Below are 16,869 nucleotides of genomic sequence, written 5' to 3'. Positions count from 1 at the left end.
TATCCTTTGCTGAGGAACAAAAGGGACGACTGTAAATGAACTGCCAGCAACGGAGTGGATGGGCCCTTGGGCAGACTGTCTCTCTTCCCTCTCAATTTGTTGCGCATCTGTCAGAATTTGACAGACCTTTTGATTTAATAAAAAAGCCCCAGCGGCATTGTTTGAAGTAGGCCTTATTAATTACTGTGTATTGGGTGATTGATGATAGTACCACAACTAGCAATTGTACTTGTGCCACCGCTGCATATTACATTTCATCCACTGGGAAAGCAGCAGGCACAAGCAACTTGTATGTGACTATAGCAGCGTGGAGGGACTGCCCTGGGGCAGGCTGATCGCCGTGCTTTTCACCTTGCTGCTTCTGATGCCCTTGGAACAGCAGCTCCAAGATGGAAGATGGAACCCCCATCCTGCTGGGTGGGCGGCAGTTCACCCCCTTCAGTGGAGGGTGAGGTCCTGTCTTTTTTGGGTCACCCACATCAGGAGAAATCAGCTTCCAGCTGCAGGAGGCAGAACTAGTAGTACAGCAAACGACCTTGCGTGGTCCTGGAATCTCCAGGAGGGCTCCACAGCAAATGGAAACTCCAAACACTACTGAGTGCGGTTTTCCATTTGATGGACATGAAGCTCGTGTGCTTTGTGCAAAGGAGGGGAAACAAAAGAAAAACATTGCTGGAAAAAGAAGCCATGCCAACCTGATATTGATGCAAAGCATGTTCCAATATTTTGGAGAACGAGCTTGGGAACAGTGTATCTGAGGGAAAATATTAGCTTGTGTTACTGGCTAGGTCAGTGTCTGCTTGGGTTATCAGCAAGGTAATTGGGAACTCTGCTAGTTACATATGCCCAGAACAATCTCCAGCTTTCCCACTCCAAGTCATCAGTGCAGGAGTGGGAGTCCACTCCATTCAGTAGTCCTGATTTCTTTGCTTGCTTGGGCCAGATCTCTTCTCTCAGGCCTCCAAGCATACAAGATGTCTGTGTTGCTGCATTTTCATGTCAGTTCCAGGAAGAGTTCAAAGTATGATGCCTGCTTGCTCTCATTCCACATTGGGTCAGGCTCTCATTGGGCTTCACAAGCTAAGGCACTAGGGATCTGTGTGATGTGCAGATAGGAGACCCTTAAGGGCAATCGAGATGGTAGTGGGAATGGTGCTGGTTGTTCTGTTGCAGATGCTATTCCCTTTATGGCAGTAGCAAACTAATGTCCCAGCACATTAGCAAGGGTACTATGTTGCTGTGGGCTGGAGGATATCGACAGTCTTTTGATTAACCATTAAGGCATGAGAGTTAGGCAGAGAGGCATGAGCTCTGAATTCTATGGCAACCCCTTCCTTTTGGATGTTTATCCAAACCAAAGCCACATTCTGGACCTTAGGGGGTTTCCCCACCACTAGACCATATATGATGCAGAATCTCATTCACTGCTTGAAATCACAGAAGACTGGAACTGCACTCTTCATATTCATCTTTTTCTTGCTAGGCTGTCCTTGCAATTCTCAGCATGTTTTTTCTCCTGCATGCAAGGAACAGCAGTGGTGCTGTCTGTAGCAAACTCCGCACATGTCAGTTCCCAAGCTGGCAAACTAAGCCTGTGGAGCCTGGTGAAAGCCAAGTTAGTGTGGCCAAATATTTCCTTGAGATTCCCAAGAGCTGACTGTGACCCAGGCGTGCCCTGGCAGGTATATCACATCTGTGTCCAACCATCTTCTCAGTATTAGAATGAAAGAGGGTCGTGTGCGGTCTCTGGCGAAAGCTAAGAATCGGCTGATTGCCATGGTTATTGTGAGATGTTTGAAATAATTTTAGAGGTATGCAACATGGAGGATATTGTGTTCCAAATCTGTTGGAAGTAAAATGTATACACCTGACGAGAGGGAGTCACAGAACAATGGACGTTTATGAAGCCTGCACTTTGTTTACCGCCAGGACCAGGGAAGGGACTTGAGAATTTACAAAGACAAAAGATCCCAAGAAAAGTCTCTGAGATAGGGGACCTCCTGCGGCAAGAGACAATGGTCTATGACTGTGCAAGAGATGAAGAAACAGTAAAGCTTGGATCCATTACAGAAGAGAAACTCTGCCAATGAGGGTGTCTCAAGAAAGGTGGATCCCATTGCCTGGACTGACCATGGGGTGAGAAATACCTTATCAGACAGAAAATTGCTAGCCTGCTGAGCGAGAAAGAGCAGGGCTTGAAGAGCCCAGGGTGGGGCGCTTGTGCTGCCAGTACTTGGGGAAGGTTTCCCCTGTTGAGTACAAACAAGGCTCCCTCAAGCTGTAAGCAGGTGGTAGCAATTCACTCTGGACACCTCAGGTAACCTTAAAAAGGCATGAGATCCTGATAGCTGGTTCTTTGCATCAGATTCCTAGCAGGCTCATGACCCTGAACAGTGTCCCTGCCATTATTTCCCTTTGCTTTAGGGACGCACACAAACCCTTTTTATATTCTAGGTTGAAGCCAATAGCACCCACCTGGTCTGGCTGTCAGGATGACTCAGAGAAGGGCTCTGCATCTCTGCAGTGTCCTAGCATATAACACACGAATATACTCATGACTTTGGCCTTGAACATGCCACTAAGATCCATGTGTAAAAGGGCTCATCTGTATGTGGATCTTCCCACGCTGTTTGGAAAGGGGAATCAGCCCTTTTCAAACCAGCATCTCTTCCCTTCCCCTGGCCCCTGCCAAGGGCTCTTTGGGATTTGTGAATGGGAAGGGACCATAAAGTAGGAAAACTGGGGAGGAACAGCTGGGACTGTGATGGCATGAGACCTCAGGGAAGAAACATACTACCGCTCTGGGAGCTCTTGTGCCAGTGAGTGTATGCTGGAGACCCAGAGCAGAGGCATGGGACGTCTGCACAGATGGCCCTGGCCTCCTGGTAAGCAGAACCTGGAGAAATCCATGGGGTTTGCAGGCTGCAAGCCTGTTCCCTAGTGGGATGAACTCTTTCCCCCCGCATTGAAATGCAGGAGAAGAGGTCTCCATGAGGTCCTCCGGCTTAGCCCCTTCCTGTGATTCAGCCTTTAATTTTCACTTAACCCCAGAAATGTCCAAAGGAAATGCAAAAGTGTCAAAGCATTTTAAACAATTCCACGTGTGGTTTAGAAGAACGGATGATAGCACCATGGAACTAGATGGAGGCAAGTCAGAGATCGAACAGGACATTCCCCCCCTGCCCTTTACTTTCCCTGAAAGAATGTACTCTGGGACATATAGGAACAACCCTAGCAGTGCAAGGTGACCCCACATCAGTGGTGTTAGAACAGTTAGCGTGGTGGGGATGCTGAGAGCCATTGAACCAAACTGTAAGCCCTGTATATGATGGAAACCACTTCAAGCCAGAGGGTGCTGCCGCATCCCTCGCACCCCTAGTTCCAGCACCCCTACCCCACTTTATTAAAACTTCAGGCTCAGTTGGGGTGATATGGAAAATCTGGCGATCAAAATGTGGAGATTCAAAACGAGACAAGGGTATTTCCGTAGGATTCTGCCTTGAGAAAGTGTTTAGGATGTCTGGAATGGGATGGTGCAAATTAGGAGTGAAATCAGGGAAACAGAAGATGATTTAGGAATATTTTTGTGGCTGAGCTATTTCATAACACACACATCACTCTGATTTCATATGGAAACCACCCACACTGTGGCCAAGACCAGAAAAAGCAGCCGAGTTTCTCAACAGACTGACAGCAAGGGCCAAACACAGTACTCTACCGGGGTGGGGGGCCTGCAATCCTTGCCGGAGAACTGCTCGTGTGGCTTCTTTTCTAGTGTTGCTTCCACTGTGGTGCTGAGACCCTTCAATCTTTCCAAGGGCAAAGTACTTGAGATCTGTTTAATTCTAGGCCTGCTCCTTCTGGTAAGAGCAAATGCAGAGTAATCTGGCTCTGCTTGGAGTCCTCCTACTGATCATACAACTCCACGCATGGGGACCTTGCCCCCAAACCAGGGCCCTGAAACACGGGTTGTTCTTGGCCAGCCATGGGGAAAACTTTCAGTGTTAAGCATTAGCCACACACTGCATGGGCTCTGATTGGCTGACCGCAGCAGATGATGTCATAAGGACATCTTCTCTATGAAGAAAGAATGGGAGTACTTGTGGCACCTTAGAGACTAACAAATTTATTTGAGCATAAGCTTTCGTGGGCTACAACCCACTTCATCATATGCATAGAATGGAACATATAGTAGGAAGATATATACACACACACACACACACACACACATATACAGAGAACATGAAAAAGTGGAAGTAGCCATACCAACTCTAAGAGGCTAATTAATTAAGATGAGGTATTATCAGCAGGAGAAAAAAAACTTTTGTAGTGATAATCAAGATGGCCCATTTTAGACAGTTGACAAGAAGGTGTAAGGATACTTAGATTCAATATGGCATGGTATAATGAATCTAATAGATCCATTATACCATGCCATATTGAATTTATTTCCCCATGCAAGTATCCTCACACCTTCTTCTCAACTGTCTAAAATGGGTCATCTTGATTATCACTACAAAAGTTTTTTTTTCTCCTGCTGATAATACCTCATCTTAATTAATTAGCCTCTTAGAGTTGGTATGGCTACTTCCACTTTTTCATGTTCTCTGTATATGTGTGTGTGTGTGTATATATATATATATATATATATATATCTTCTTACTATATGTTCCATTCTATGCATATGATGAAGTGGGTTGTAGCTCACGAAAGTTTATGCTCAAATAAATTTGTTAGTTTCTAAGGTGCCACAAGTACTCCTGTTCTTTTTGTGGATACAGACTAACACGGCTGCTGCTCTGAGACTTGTCTATGATGATTCTTTCCCTCAGGCATTCAAGGAGGTATCCAAGTCCCTTTCAGCACTGAGGAAGGTTGATAGGAACAGAAAGATTGTTGAAGACCTGATATTTCCCACCGTGCTTTCTGAAGGTGAGTTCTCCTAATTTTTGAACATGTATGGCTGTGCAAAGTTCAACTAGAACTGAAATGGATATTGGGTTTGTGTTCAACAAGAAAAGGCTCAGAGAAGAACTATCCAGTGGAAAATCAGCATGGAAATTTGAAGACAAAGGGAGTGGGGAAAGGTGTAGAGGCAGAGAAATACTCATGGGGAAAAAATGGAGCGTGTATAATTTTGATTATTGTTCAAAATGGTCTGATTTTTCAACAAAATCATTCAAAATTAAATATTTTCATTTAAAAATTTGACTCAAAACACTTTCCCCTCTTTTTACCTTTTCAAAAAGGGAAAGGGAAAGAAGAAGAAAGGGGGAACCAACCCTCCACCCCCTCAAAAAAAAAAAATAAATAAATTCTGGTTTCATTCCATTTGTTTGGAATCCAAGTGAAACCTTTTAGTTTCAGATAGTTGTGATGAAATATTGGTGAAGTCAACCAAAACCTTTTGAATGGAATGAAAATTTTTCATTTTGTTTGAAAAATTTTTTGAGGAAAATAATTCCTGTTTTTTGAGCAACTTTAAATGATTCTGAACAACGACACTGATTTACCAGCTTGTTCTTTCAAACAGTTTTCTGGGGGACACTATTTGTTATTTCAGAGTGTCTGCCTTTCATTTTCTCCAAATCTTGTATCTTTCCATTCTCTCCAGTCTCTACTTTTGGTGCAAAATTCATCTGCATCTGCCTGGAAATATTTGTGGTTGCTGTAATTCTGGTGTTCAAATGCACTTTCCATTCTTGTCAACGGGTTTATGTTATTGAAGGCAGCCGGCCATTCAGGTGGCCGGGTAAAAAGCAGTCTTACCATGGCTTCCTTTACATGCACGTTCTTTTTGCCTCCCAGCTTTCTTTTGCCAGTGTTGATCTGTTTTGTGAAATCTGGGATTTCTTTATGGCCTATGGCTGACACATGTTTTCCCCAACTGGGAACTGGATGTGTCTTTGCTAATGTCACTCAGATGCCGACTGACTCCTACATGAAGTTCTCTTGGACCTTCGCCAAAGCAGCGTGGTTATCACCACCCTGTGTCACTTTCTACATGGAACAGGCTAGATCCTCAGCTGGAGTAAATCAGCATGGTTCCATTGACTTCCGTGGACTGATGCTGATTTACATCAGCTGGGGATCTGCCTTCCCTCCCCATTTTTTACATAACCAGATGGGAGGCATGGGCTAGATTTACATCTGATGAGAGTGGCAAAAATCCAGGATGGTTTATTTAGCCTGGAAAGGAGAACCATTAGGCTGAGGAATTCAAAATCAGGGAGGAGAGAGGGCAAACTAATCGAGCCTCTCCTTTCACCCCATCCCCTAAGAAAAGAGAAGGGGTCTGTCAATGACATTCAAAGACATTCACATAGAAAGAGAGGCTACTGTATGTAGAGCATAGTTGGCCTATGGTGTTCTCTGCTGCAGGACAAGTTAAGCCTTGTGACTGGGTTTTAGAACGGCTAGACATATCAGTAGCTATGTCCCCTGGGATTATGAGGATAATCAAATTTCATGCTTCAAGATATAAGATGAGAGCCTGTAGAGTCGGAGAGCAATCCCCATCCCCCTGGGCAGTGCTATACCTTTGGCTGGATGCAGTATAGTGTCCTCCACCCCTTACTGGTGGTTGCTGGAGACAGGCTACTGGTCGAGACAAGGAGGGGTAGGATCTTCTCTGCTCAGGCACGTTTGTATGGAGTTTGTACACGTGGGTCCATATTAGCTGGACTCGAAACTGTTCCTGAAAAAGCGTCAGTTTGGACATTTCCTAAATGCAAAGGTCTGTTTTTCTGCTTGAAACAACTTTTTGTTTAGAAATTTACATTAATTTATAGTTAAAATAAGGATCAACACTGGAAAAAAATGTTATGGTTGACTCAATCTCAAAAATTTTCATGATCTGGGGGGAAAAAAGACAGATTTTGACTTTGTCCTGGTGCAGGAAAACAGTGTACCATCCAGCTATTTGCTTGGGAGAATGCAAGGACTGCTTCTTCCTAGCACCCTAGTGGCGTGGAGAAGAAAACCCAAGAAGATGGGCAAGAGACCTGGCTTTTCACCTCTCCTTCTTACCTGTCAGGGAGAGGCTGTCATACAGGGTGCCCACATCTTGGTATTGTGACAAAGTTCCTCCTCTATCTTGGTGGGTCCTGCGCTTATTGGCAGATTTTCTTGCCTCAGAGATTCACCATGTGGGTTGGGGGAACAGCCCAGAGACCTTCCACTCTGGAAGAACCCACAGTCCAGGTCAATTGGGAGGAACCCAGGCCCGCCCTCTACTCTGGGTTCCAGCCCAGGGCCCTGTGGACTACAGCTGTCTATAGTGCCTCCTGTAACAGCTGCATGACAGCTACAACTCCCTGGGCTACTTCCTCCAAACACCTTCCTTAATCTCCTCCAAACACCTTCCTTATTCTCACCACAGGACCTTCCTCCTGGTGTCTGATAACGCTTGTACTCCTCAGTCCTCCAGCAGCACACCCTCTCAGCTCCTCACACCTCTTGCTCCTAGCTCCTCATACTCACACCACAAACTGAAGTGAGCTCCTTTTTAAAACCCAGGTACCCTGATTAGCCTGCCTTAATTGATTCTAGCAGCTTCTTCTTAATTGGCTCCAGGTGTCCTAATTAGCCTGCCTGCCTTAACTGGTTCTAGCAGGTTCCTGATTACTCTAGTGCAGCCCCTTCTCTGGTCACTCAGGGAACAGAAAACTACTCATCCAGTGACCACTATATTTGCCTCTACCAGACTCCTGTACCCCACTGGTCTGGGTCTGTCACAGTATCCTAGGAGATAGTGGAACATGCGCATTCCCTCTGGGCTTCCTGAGATGCACAATCATTCCTGGAGCATCCCCAGCTCAGTGTGGCTCCTATGGACCTTATGTTTATCAGGCACAGTCTGGCCTTTCTTAGGATCTTATGGTGGAGAAGCTGGATCTTCTGCCCTGGCAGGCTGTCGTCTTAAAACTGGGAGTCTAAAGCCAAGACCCCAAGGCTAGGTTTTCCAAAGCACCTAAGTCCCATTTTCAAAAGTGACTTCAGGCCCTTAGAAGCCTAAGGTTGGGATTTTCAAAAGAGCCTAAAGGAGTTAGGCACCCAAATTCTATTGACTTTTAATGGGAGTTGGATGCCCAACTTCCTTAGGCTAGGATTTGCAAAGGCCCTTAAATCTCATGGAAAGTATGGGATTTAGGATCCTAAGTGCCTGAGTCACTTTTGAAAATGGGACTTAAGGTAACATTTTCAAAAGCACCTAAATGCTTTAGGAGCCTAAGCCCATATAGAGGCATTGTAGCAGGGCCAGGCCGCCTCCTGAGCACCCCCTTGTGGCTAGAGGTTACTCAGTGGCACCCTGCCTCTGTTTCCCCCTCTTCAGGGCCCCTTAATAATCCACTCAATCCAAAGGTAATTGAATCACGCCCCTTCTAGGATCCAGTTTATTTATCTGGTGGGTCCACACTGGCCCTCCAGGCCCCAACCCCAGTGCAGTGTCTCATTCCTTTTAGGTAGGGAGTTCTCAGCCCTCCGTGGCAGAGCTGGGTGTAATTCGCCTGGCTGTGACTACTCAACTCCCCGGTATCAGGGTCTTCCTTGCAGAAGCTTCTTCTCGCTCCCTGCAGTTTCTCTGCAATTTCCTGTTTAATGGCAACTGGTGTGGTGTTTGTGGGAGTTCAGTGCTCATTGCCCGGGCAGCCCATCAGACAGCGTCTGATGTGAAACCTGTCAGAGGCTTTGCCATCACTTCTGCCCCCTCCTGCGGGAGAGCAAGGGGCAGCTGAGATTCCCCTCTGAGCTCTGATCCTCATGAGTCCTGGGAACAAGTAGCCCCAGTGCAGCCCTGTAAGCAGCCCCTTGCCTCAGTTTCCCTCTTGGCTCCTCAAATGAACTCCACACTGGCTATTTTTGTTTAGTGATGACCCTTCTCCCACAGTCTAATTAACTGACATTAACTGAAAACAAAACTCAGGGGCTTCTCTTGTCCACAAATCTGCTCTCTGCAGGAATTCCCTGCCTCAGTAGGAATTCCCTACCTGGCTGGAGCCTTTTCCTACTCCTGGGCTCTTTCCCACCAAATCAAATTCAAACTAAAGTCTCCTCAAGTCCATGTATTTACCCTCTTATCAGGGCTCTTCCCAGACCTTTTCTGCCTGCAGTCTCAGCCCCAGGATTCTCTGCTGGAGTCTACCTACCTCTAGCAGTACACCCCGCCACTCAGCTTTCTACTACTCTTTGTAGGGGAACCAAGTGAGACCTGTTCAGGTGTGCTTCCTTAGTAAGCAGGGTTGGCTGGCCCCAGGACTGTAGGCCTTAAGGGGCAGGCCACCTGTTATGGGTCCCTACAACAAGCAATGTCACTCGCTGCGCCGTCTCTCAGCATTTTTGTCATTATCTAAATCATTGATGAAGATATTGAACAAAACCGGACCCAGAACTGATCCCTGTGGGACCCCACTCATTATGCCCTTCCAGCTTGACTGTGAACCACTGATAACTACTCTCTGGGAATGGTTTTCCAACCAGTTATGCACCCACCTTATAGTAGCTCCATCTAGGTTGTATTTCCCTAGTTTGTTTATGAGAAGGTCACGTGAGACAGTATCAAAAGCCTTACTAAAGTCAAGATATAACACATCTACCACTTCCTCCCCCCCGTCCCCCATCCAAAAGGCTTGTTACCCTGTCAAAGAAAGCTACCAGGTTGGTTTGACATGATTTGTTCTTGACAAACCCATGCTGACTGTTTCTTATCACTGTATTATCTTTTAGGGGTCTGCAAATAGATTGCTTAATTATCTGCTCCATTATCTTTCCGGGTACAGAAATTAAGCTGATTTGTCTGTAATTCCCCAGATTGTCCATATTCCCCTTTTTCAGTCCTGTGGAATCTCTCCCATCTTCCAAGACTTTTTTGAAGATAATCGCTAATGGCCCAGATAACTTTGCAGTCAGCTCCTTGAGTATTCTCGGATGCATTTCATCAGGCCTTGGTGACTTGAAGACATCTAACTTGTCTAAGTAATTTTCCTATTTTAGCCTCTGATCCTACCTCATTTTTACTGGCATACATTATGTTAGACATCCAATTGCTACTAACCTTTTTGATGAAAACTGAAACAAAAAGACATTTAGCGTCTATGGTCTCGTTTCTACTGTTGGGTTAGTGTGTAAGTGCTGGGTGGCGTTGGTGGCCTGTGAGGTGCAGGAGGCCAGACAGGATGATCTGGTGGTCCCTTCAACCTTAAACTCTGTGACTTGCCCAAGCCAATAGAAAGGGAGTCTCTGGCATAACTAGGAACTGAACCCTGGTCTCCCAAATCCCAGTCCACAAAGCCAGCTGTTTTCCCTTTGTGTGTATGTATATTTATGTATATGACCTGATTTCGCCTCTCATTTAGTCTGAGGTAAATCAGGAGTGAATCCTTTTAAATCAATGGTGTAAAACTGCTGTAAGTGACAGGAGAGTTGCTCACTCACATGAAATGGCAACTTGCGCAGGTCTCATTATAGGTCCTTGGGAGGCATGTCCGTGATCTCAGGTCTCTTTGTGCTAGTGAAACCAAACTGGCATTTACCAATTCTGCCTATTTCTTGCGTTGTGTCCGGAGCCACTTTGAGCTTCCAAGGCGGCGCCTCTTGCTAGGGCTAAGCCATGCTCAAAACAGGCTGATCTGGCCTGTGCAAACAGTTTCCATTTCAAAGCCTTGCGCCATAAATTTAACTCTGCCTGAGTCAATCTAGTAAAACACTAGAACATCTAGTAAAATTCCCGCAGCCTGTCTGTCGCTCACACCCTGCCCAGTTGTGTGCTGTCCTCATGGCGCGTCTGTTATATACCCTGCCTCCACGCTGTCCCCAGATCCTGGCAGTGTCAAATGTCAGTAAATTTCTCTTCTCCTAAAAGAACTGTATTGTCGTATAAATGTCCCTGGAGATGAACATGCAACAAAGCTAGGTTTTGTTCCCTTATAGTCTCTCCTGGGTAAAATCGCCTCCTTTCAGGCACTGCTGTTTGGATGTGGAGGCTGAAGCAGCGAATGACGTGATTTGTCTCTCCCCTTCACCTTTATGGTGTGTGCTACAGGCGTGGGTCGGGGGGGGGGAGGGGGAGAGGACATAGCTGTAGTAAATGTGCGCTGGCTGGGCTATAGGCTAAAGCCCAGCTGCTGCTTGCACTCGGGTTGGTAACCTCCCCACTTTGTAGTGAGGACATTATCTAAACTACACGACTGCTGGTAATCCTCAGTGCCTTCCCACAATTCTCTCCCGTGCCTACAGGGACAGACAAGTTCTACCACACCTCACTGGGAAAGTGTCAGAGCGGCTCAGCTCACGGCAGCGCTAAGATCCCTGGGATGTGCTCCCAGATATCCTAGCACCACACACAGGGCAGTGCAGCACCAGTGAGGACATGGTCACTTGGGCTTTTCAGGGTGGCTGCTCACGCCTGGGCAAGGCTGTCCTGGTGCCGATCACCGGGCTAACACTGCAGTGAAGATAGTGAGAAGACCTGCCCCAAAAACCTTACAATGTAATAGACAAGGCCAATGGGGAAACAGAAGGGAAACGACTTGTCCAAGGTCAGAGGCAGCTGCTGGAGCAGACCCCAGGTCTTCTGAGTCCCAGTCCACAGCCCTGTCCAGTAGGCCACACTGCTTCTCCAGTCATACTCTCCTCTCCCCAAACCTCTAATTCCCTTAGTCTCTCCTCTGCCTTGTGCTCTCACCCTGCCCCCCAGAAGCCTCTGTCTCCTGTCCCTCTCTCCTGCACTCCTCTCCAGTCTCTTGCTCCCCTTCCGCTCCCCACAGGTAACTCAGCTCTGTTCCTCCCGACACCCCACCATTTGCCTCTTTATCCCCTGCCTCCCTGTGTTCCCTGCCGGTGCCTTTTACCCCTCGGTCATGCCCATTCTGTTTCTGCCTCCTTTGCCCGGGAGTCCTCAATCCCCTCTCTGTGCTCTCCCCCTACGCCAAGGCATTCCACCTCCCTTCTGGGCTCTCGGCCTCCCTTGTCCTGCTGCTCCAGGCTGGGGGATGGGGAGTTGGTGGGGCTGGTCTCTCCCTTGCTCCTGTATGCTAGTGGGGTGGGTACTCTGACAGATGGATTGCCAGGCTGGTAGGGCGGTGACCCCAGCAAAATTCCCCATGCGGTTCTCCGTGGCCCTGTCCCTCCTTTGCTAGAGTGACACATCTTCAGTCTTGGCTGATCTGAGCTGGAACCGGGGTGAAAGGCTCTGATGAGCAGCAGCTTTGGGATGTTGGACCCCTTGACCCCCCAATGTGGCACAAAAGGCCACATTGTCCCTCTGGGCTGAAAGCTGGGGGGACAAGACGTGCTGCCCTGTCTTGCTCCTGCTTTCAACTCCCTTCTGCATCCACCCAGCGCCAGTTCCAAGTCCAGTGCACGATGCGCATGATTTCCCAGTCCCCGTGAAACCCCCACGGGAGTGTGGGGTTAGTCCGGGGGCAGGGAGAGGGCTGGTTTGTGGCTCTTATTTATTTTCTTTTGTCAGTGTCTCTAATACACCACCTGCACTGAATTCACAGCCCAACACCCACACTGTCAGTGTCCCCCCACGCCCCCAATGCCATGGATCTCCCCATTCAGTACCCCGCTCACCTCCCGGGCACATGGTAAAGCCTTTTGGGGAAGTCAGTCAACTGGGGACCAGCCACCAGCTCTCTGATGTACAAGCCTGGGGGCTGCCAGCTCGGCTGATCTCGCCTGCTGTAGGATAACAGGAAGAATGAGCAGACCACGAGGGTGCCTGAGAACCAAAGCCGAAAGGAGTTCAGTCAACAGATTATAACAAGCCTCTTTGGCTGAAGGGAGCAAGTAGGACACTTTTCCTCTTCCCGTGTGTGTTTTTTTTTTAACTCTTATCCTATGTGTGTTCCCAGTGGATGGGGTGTTGGGCCTGTGGCGTGATGTGCAATCTTCGGTTTATGTATTGGTATGTCCCAGAGGATACAGTACATTAATCATTGCAAACACATGCCTGCCCTCGCACACCCTTCACTGACCACCCATAGGAATTCGGTGATAAAGAAAGAAGTAACAGGACGACTCTTCCCTTAGGGCCTGTGCCAACCCTACTGAAATCCTGGCAGTTTTTCCACTGAGACATGGGATTAGACACTGTGCTCCTGATCTATTGATGTAGATACCACATAGCCCTCGTCACCATAGCGTCTGAGCAGCTCATGCTCACTACTGGCATTACCTCGCTGTACAGCTGTGAAGCCAGGGAACAGTATCCCCATTTTACAGAGAGATTTGCCCAAGAACACACACGGAATCTGCAACTGACCCAGAAATTGAACCCAGGCCACCATCTTTCCTACCCCGAGTGGTTTCAGTCTCCAAGATGTAATCTAGCACATTTCACCATCATCTTATACAATACTAATAACACAGAAAGGAAAAAAAAAAAACCCAGTCAGCTTCTCAGCCTGTAAGTGAAAACATTTGTTTTTGGATGACTGTTGTGACCTGCAGCATGAAACTAACGAGACTAATGATGGTGCATTGCAAACCGGGCATCCTCTGGCCAACAGCTGGGATGTAGTGGAAGCGGGTACACAACATGCCCTCCTGACACACGTGTGCCAACTCATCTGGCCCACATTTTGTTTGCTTGAAGATTACCCACAAAAACGTGCTCTGGCAAACAGCCTTGAGGCACACTGGTATAATCAGAATAGCTTTGGCAGGTTCGGTAGGGGGAGCCGTTTCACCAGCTGAGCATGAGATAGAAGTCAAATGGCTTGAAGTGTAGGTATTTAACTGTGTGGATATAATGGAGTTTATCAATCATTCTCTTTGACAGGGAAGCATCAATTCTACTATTCCACAGATGGTTTATACTAATAATATCTCAAGGGTGGAAATTAGCATGCGATTTCTGATGAAGTTTAACCCTCCAATGAGTGAATGGAGCAAGAAAAAGGGGCTATAGTTCTGAGAGCTCTATCCTACAAGGTGAGGCGCAACTGCTAGAAGTCCTGAGCGGCCTCACCTCAGTGGGAGCTGATAGCGCTCAGCACTTCCCAGAGCTGCCCGGCATCTCATGAGGTGGAACGGCAGACTGCTGTTCAGAGACAGCCTGTGTCCTACTGGTGGTTTGTTTTCCAGGCCAGGCGTACTCAGTCTCAGGGTAGTGCCCCCCTCCTCCATAGGGAGACACTAACAGATCCAGGGGCATTGCTGCCATCCATATTTTTGTTATGGCTAATTGGAGGAGAACATGAAACTTTGGGAGGGGGCAGCTCAGAACTGTTTTCTGTTGTACCGTGGGGTTGGGGTTGCTGTCTGGAAAAGGCTGGGAGCCTCTACTTTAACAAACAGCGCCTTTCTTAGGCTGCTATCAAACTAACTTTGCGAAAGGCCAAGTGCTTGAAGTGAACTTCCTTTACCTTGCGATCATGATCAGCAAACACCTCTGGCTTTGGGGTGGGGATAAAGGGAATGGGGGACATGGGAAAAGGGACACACGGAGCCCCCAACATGAGTGGGTGGGGCATTGCAGAGTGCCTGGAATAGAGAGGGATGGGAGGGCTGCCCATAGGGAGCTTGTGGGGGGATTGGAGGAAGCCAAGGAGCTGCTGGGCTGTGGAATGTGCTTGGCTTGCAGAAGCAACGAAGTGTGCGACCCTCTGGAATTAAAGACAAGAGAGCAAAAACCTCCCAAGGGAAAGTTTGACTTTGGGTCCTGCCCTTCCTGTTGCTTTGATGTTTTAATTTCCTTTGCTTGGTTTGGTTTTGCTGCCTCTTCAAGAGCTGACAGACACACCAAAGGGGGTAAGGACACGAGAGCCTCTTGTGAAAGTATCTGAGAGGAGATGAAAGACGAGTGTGCCTTGTAAATACTTCCAGAGACCCTTTAAACCTCAGGTTTTGAATCTGGGAGGCCCTACCTGCGTGGAAGGAGAGATTCCAGTGTCTTGCTGTACCATGCCCATTCATAGCAGGAACCTGTACAGTCTGAGTCCCCATTACCTTACCGAGCTACTTGCACCCTATACACAATCATCTAACCCCTTAGGGTCAGAGGGAGCTGGACAGGCCTGGCCTGAAGCAGTATGGACTTTATATCGGATTCCACATGGGCATGTGGGTCGATGTAGATACATTGATTTGAAGGATCGGGAACCGATGGCTGAAATGTCTTCAGGGGCAGGGAGCTACCTGTGAATCTCCGTGTACACCTAGGGCACGTGGCATGATACAAATCATACTTTAGTCCCTGCTTCCGTTGTGCTGTCACCCGCGACCATTCAACCCGAACTGGCATTTTTTCTACATAAACCTGGCAAATCAAAACATCGAAAAATGTTTATTCAGGTCGAATGAAACATTTTCCTCAACTCAAAACAAAAGGTTTCATTTAGAATTTGAGCTTCTTAAATGTAACTTTTTAACAATTTTAAAATAAAATTGGAGGAAATTTCTAAACAAAAAAGTAACGAATTAAAATGGGCCATTTTGAAAAATATTGAAATGAAACATTTTGATGGTTGGAAATTTTTTTTTAGGGTTTTTGTTTTTGTTTTTATTGAAACAATATGGCTGGATCAGCACTAATTTCACTAATTTATGAATGTTTCCGTTGGCCTGAATTAGCATTTTTTGCTGGGAAAAAAGTTTCATCTGAAAAAAAGTTTACTCAGCTCTACCTGCCATACAGTTTGCAGGTGCTTTGGGAGCCCCCTGAGTGGGGCTTTTTGGTTCAGAGAGCCCACTGGAGTAGAAGATTCGTAGTCTATGGCTTTGCCTCTGGTCCCTGGCCTATGAAGTTCTCTAGATCTGACCTCTTTGAAAAGCGCCTAAAGACCTGTTTATTTAGCAGGGCACTATGATCTGAGGTTAAATGTTTCAGCGGCCATGGTGGGTCTTTTTGTGACTTACAAAAACAAAATCTTACCATAGGGTTTTCTCATTGACTATGTGACAAGTCAGTCCTGTCCCCTCTCCTATTTAACACATTCCACTGATCAGTCCACTAGAGACACGTAGAATTGGCTTCCAGTAATCTGCTTAGAACACCCAGCCCTGTCTACCCCCTCTGCAACATTTAGCACAGATGATGCCACTATCCCATTGCCTGGTAGAAATAAAGGTCTGGATGGAAAGCAGTTGGATCAAAATAAGGCAGAAGGGAAAGCACTTCAGGGCACTAGCTGGAGCTATGACATCACCCTCATTGGAGGACATCTGCCTTCAAATTGATGAGGTGTTGTCCTCTTGAACTCCCTCTCTTGCCCCTGGCACCAAAGTAGCTGCAGTGACCGGAAATATATTTTATCTCTCTTCCGTTGGCCAGAAGGACATACCTTTTCCCCTTGGCCACCAGCCTAGGACAATAATACAGGGTTTAATCTAGGCGACTGCTGCACTCTACCTGCACAGACCACCCAGCAGCTCCAGGTGGTCAAAAATACAAAACAATCTGCTTCCTCCAGACGACGTTGCGCAGGTGCTCCATGCTGCACATTGACAGGCCGAAGACCCACTTCAAGGTCCTGGGCCTATTGTTAAAGCTCTCAGTGAGCTACCTATTTCACTGCCTGCCTCTCTGTGCATACCCCATGTGACAGCTGCACTCCACAGGCACGTCCCAGCTGATACAGGGAGCGGCTGTCCCTGGTGGAGGGATCTTTGCTCCCTAGAGCTGAGGATGCATCCAAGATACCATGCTTTGATCTGTGACAAACTGGAATCAATCTGGAGATGAACTTGATAACTCCAGATGCTTGTCTCCACAAGCCCTGAACTCAATAGGAGCCACATGCCACTGGCGATATAGGGCTCTTTTTTGTAGCCCATCTGAGCACCTGCCACACCCCCTCCCTCTCTGTCACCCTACATCACCAGCCTCCTTTGACCATGTCTCTCCCAGCTCCCGACTTCCCC

General features: G+C 47.4%; 1 pseudogene; it reads left to right on the top strand.

The window, feature by feature from the left end:
* The first annotated feature begins 389 nt into the window (after positions 1–389).
* LOC117880089 overlaps positions 390–16,869 on the top strand; it is a 35,130-nt pseudogene continuing 18,650 nt past the window's right edge.

The sequence above is a fragment of the Trachemys scripta genome, chromosome 7 (assembly GCF_013100865.1).
Source record: "Trachemys scripta elegans isolate TJP31775 chromosome 7, CAS_Tse_1.0, whole genome shotgun sequence".
NCBI classification, from domain to species: domain Eukaryota; kingdom Metazoa; phylum Chordata; order Testudines; family Emydidae; genus Trachemys; species Trachemys scripta.
Note: the sequence above shows the minus strand (reverse complement) of the source record. Positions and strands in the feature narration are given on the sequence as shown.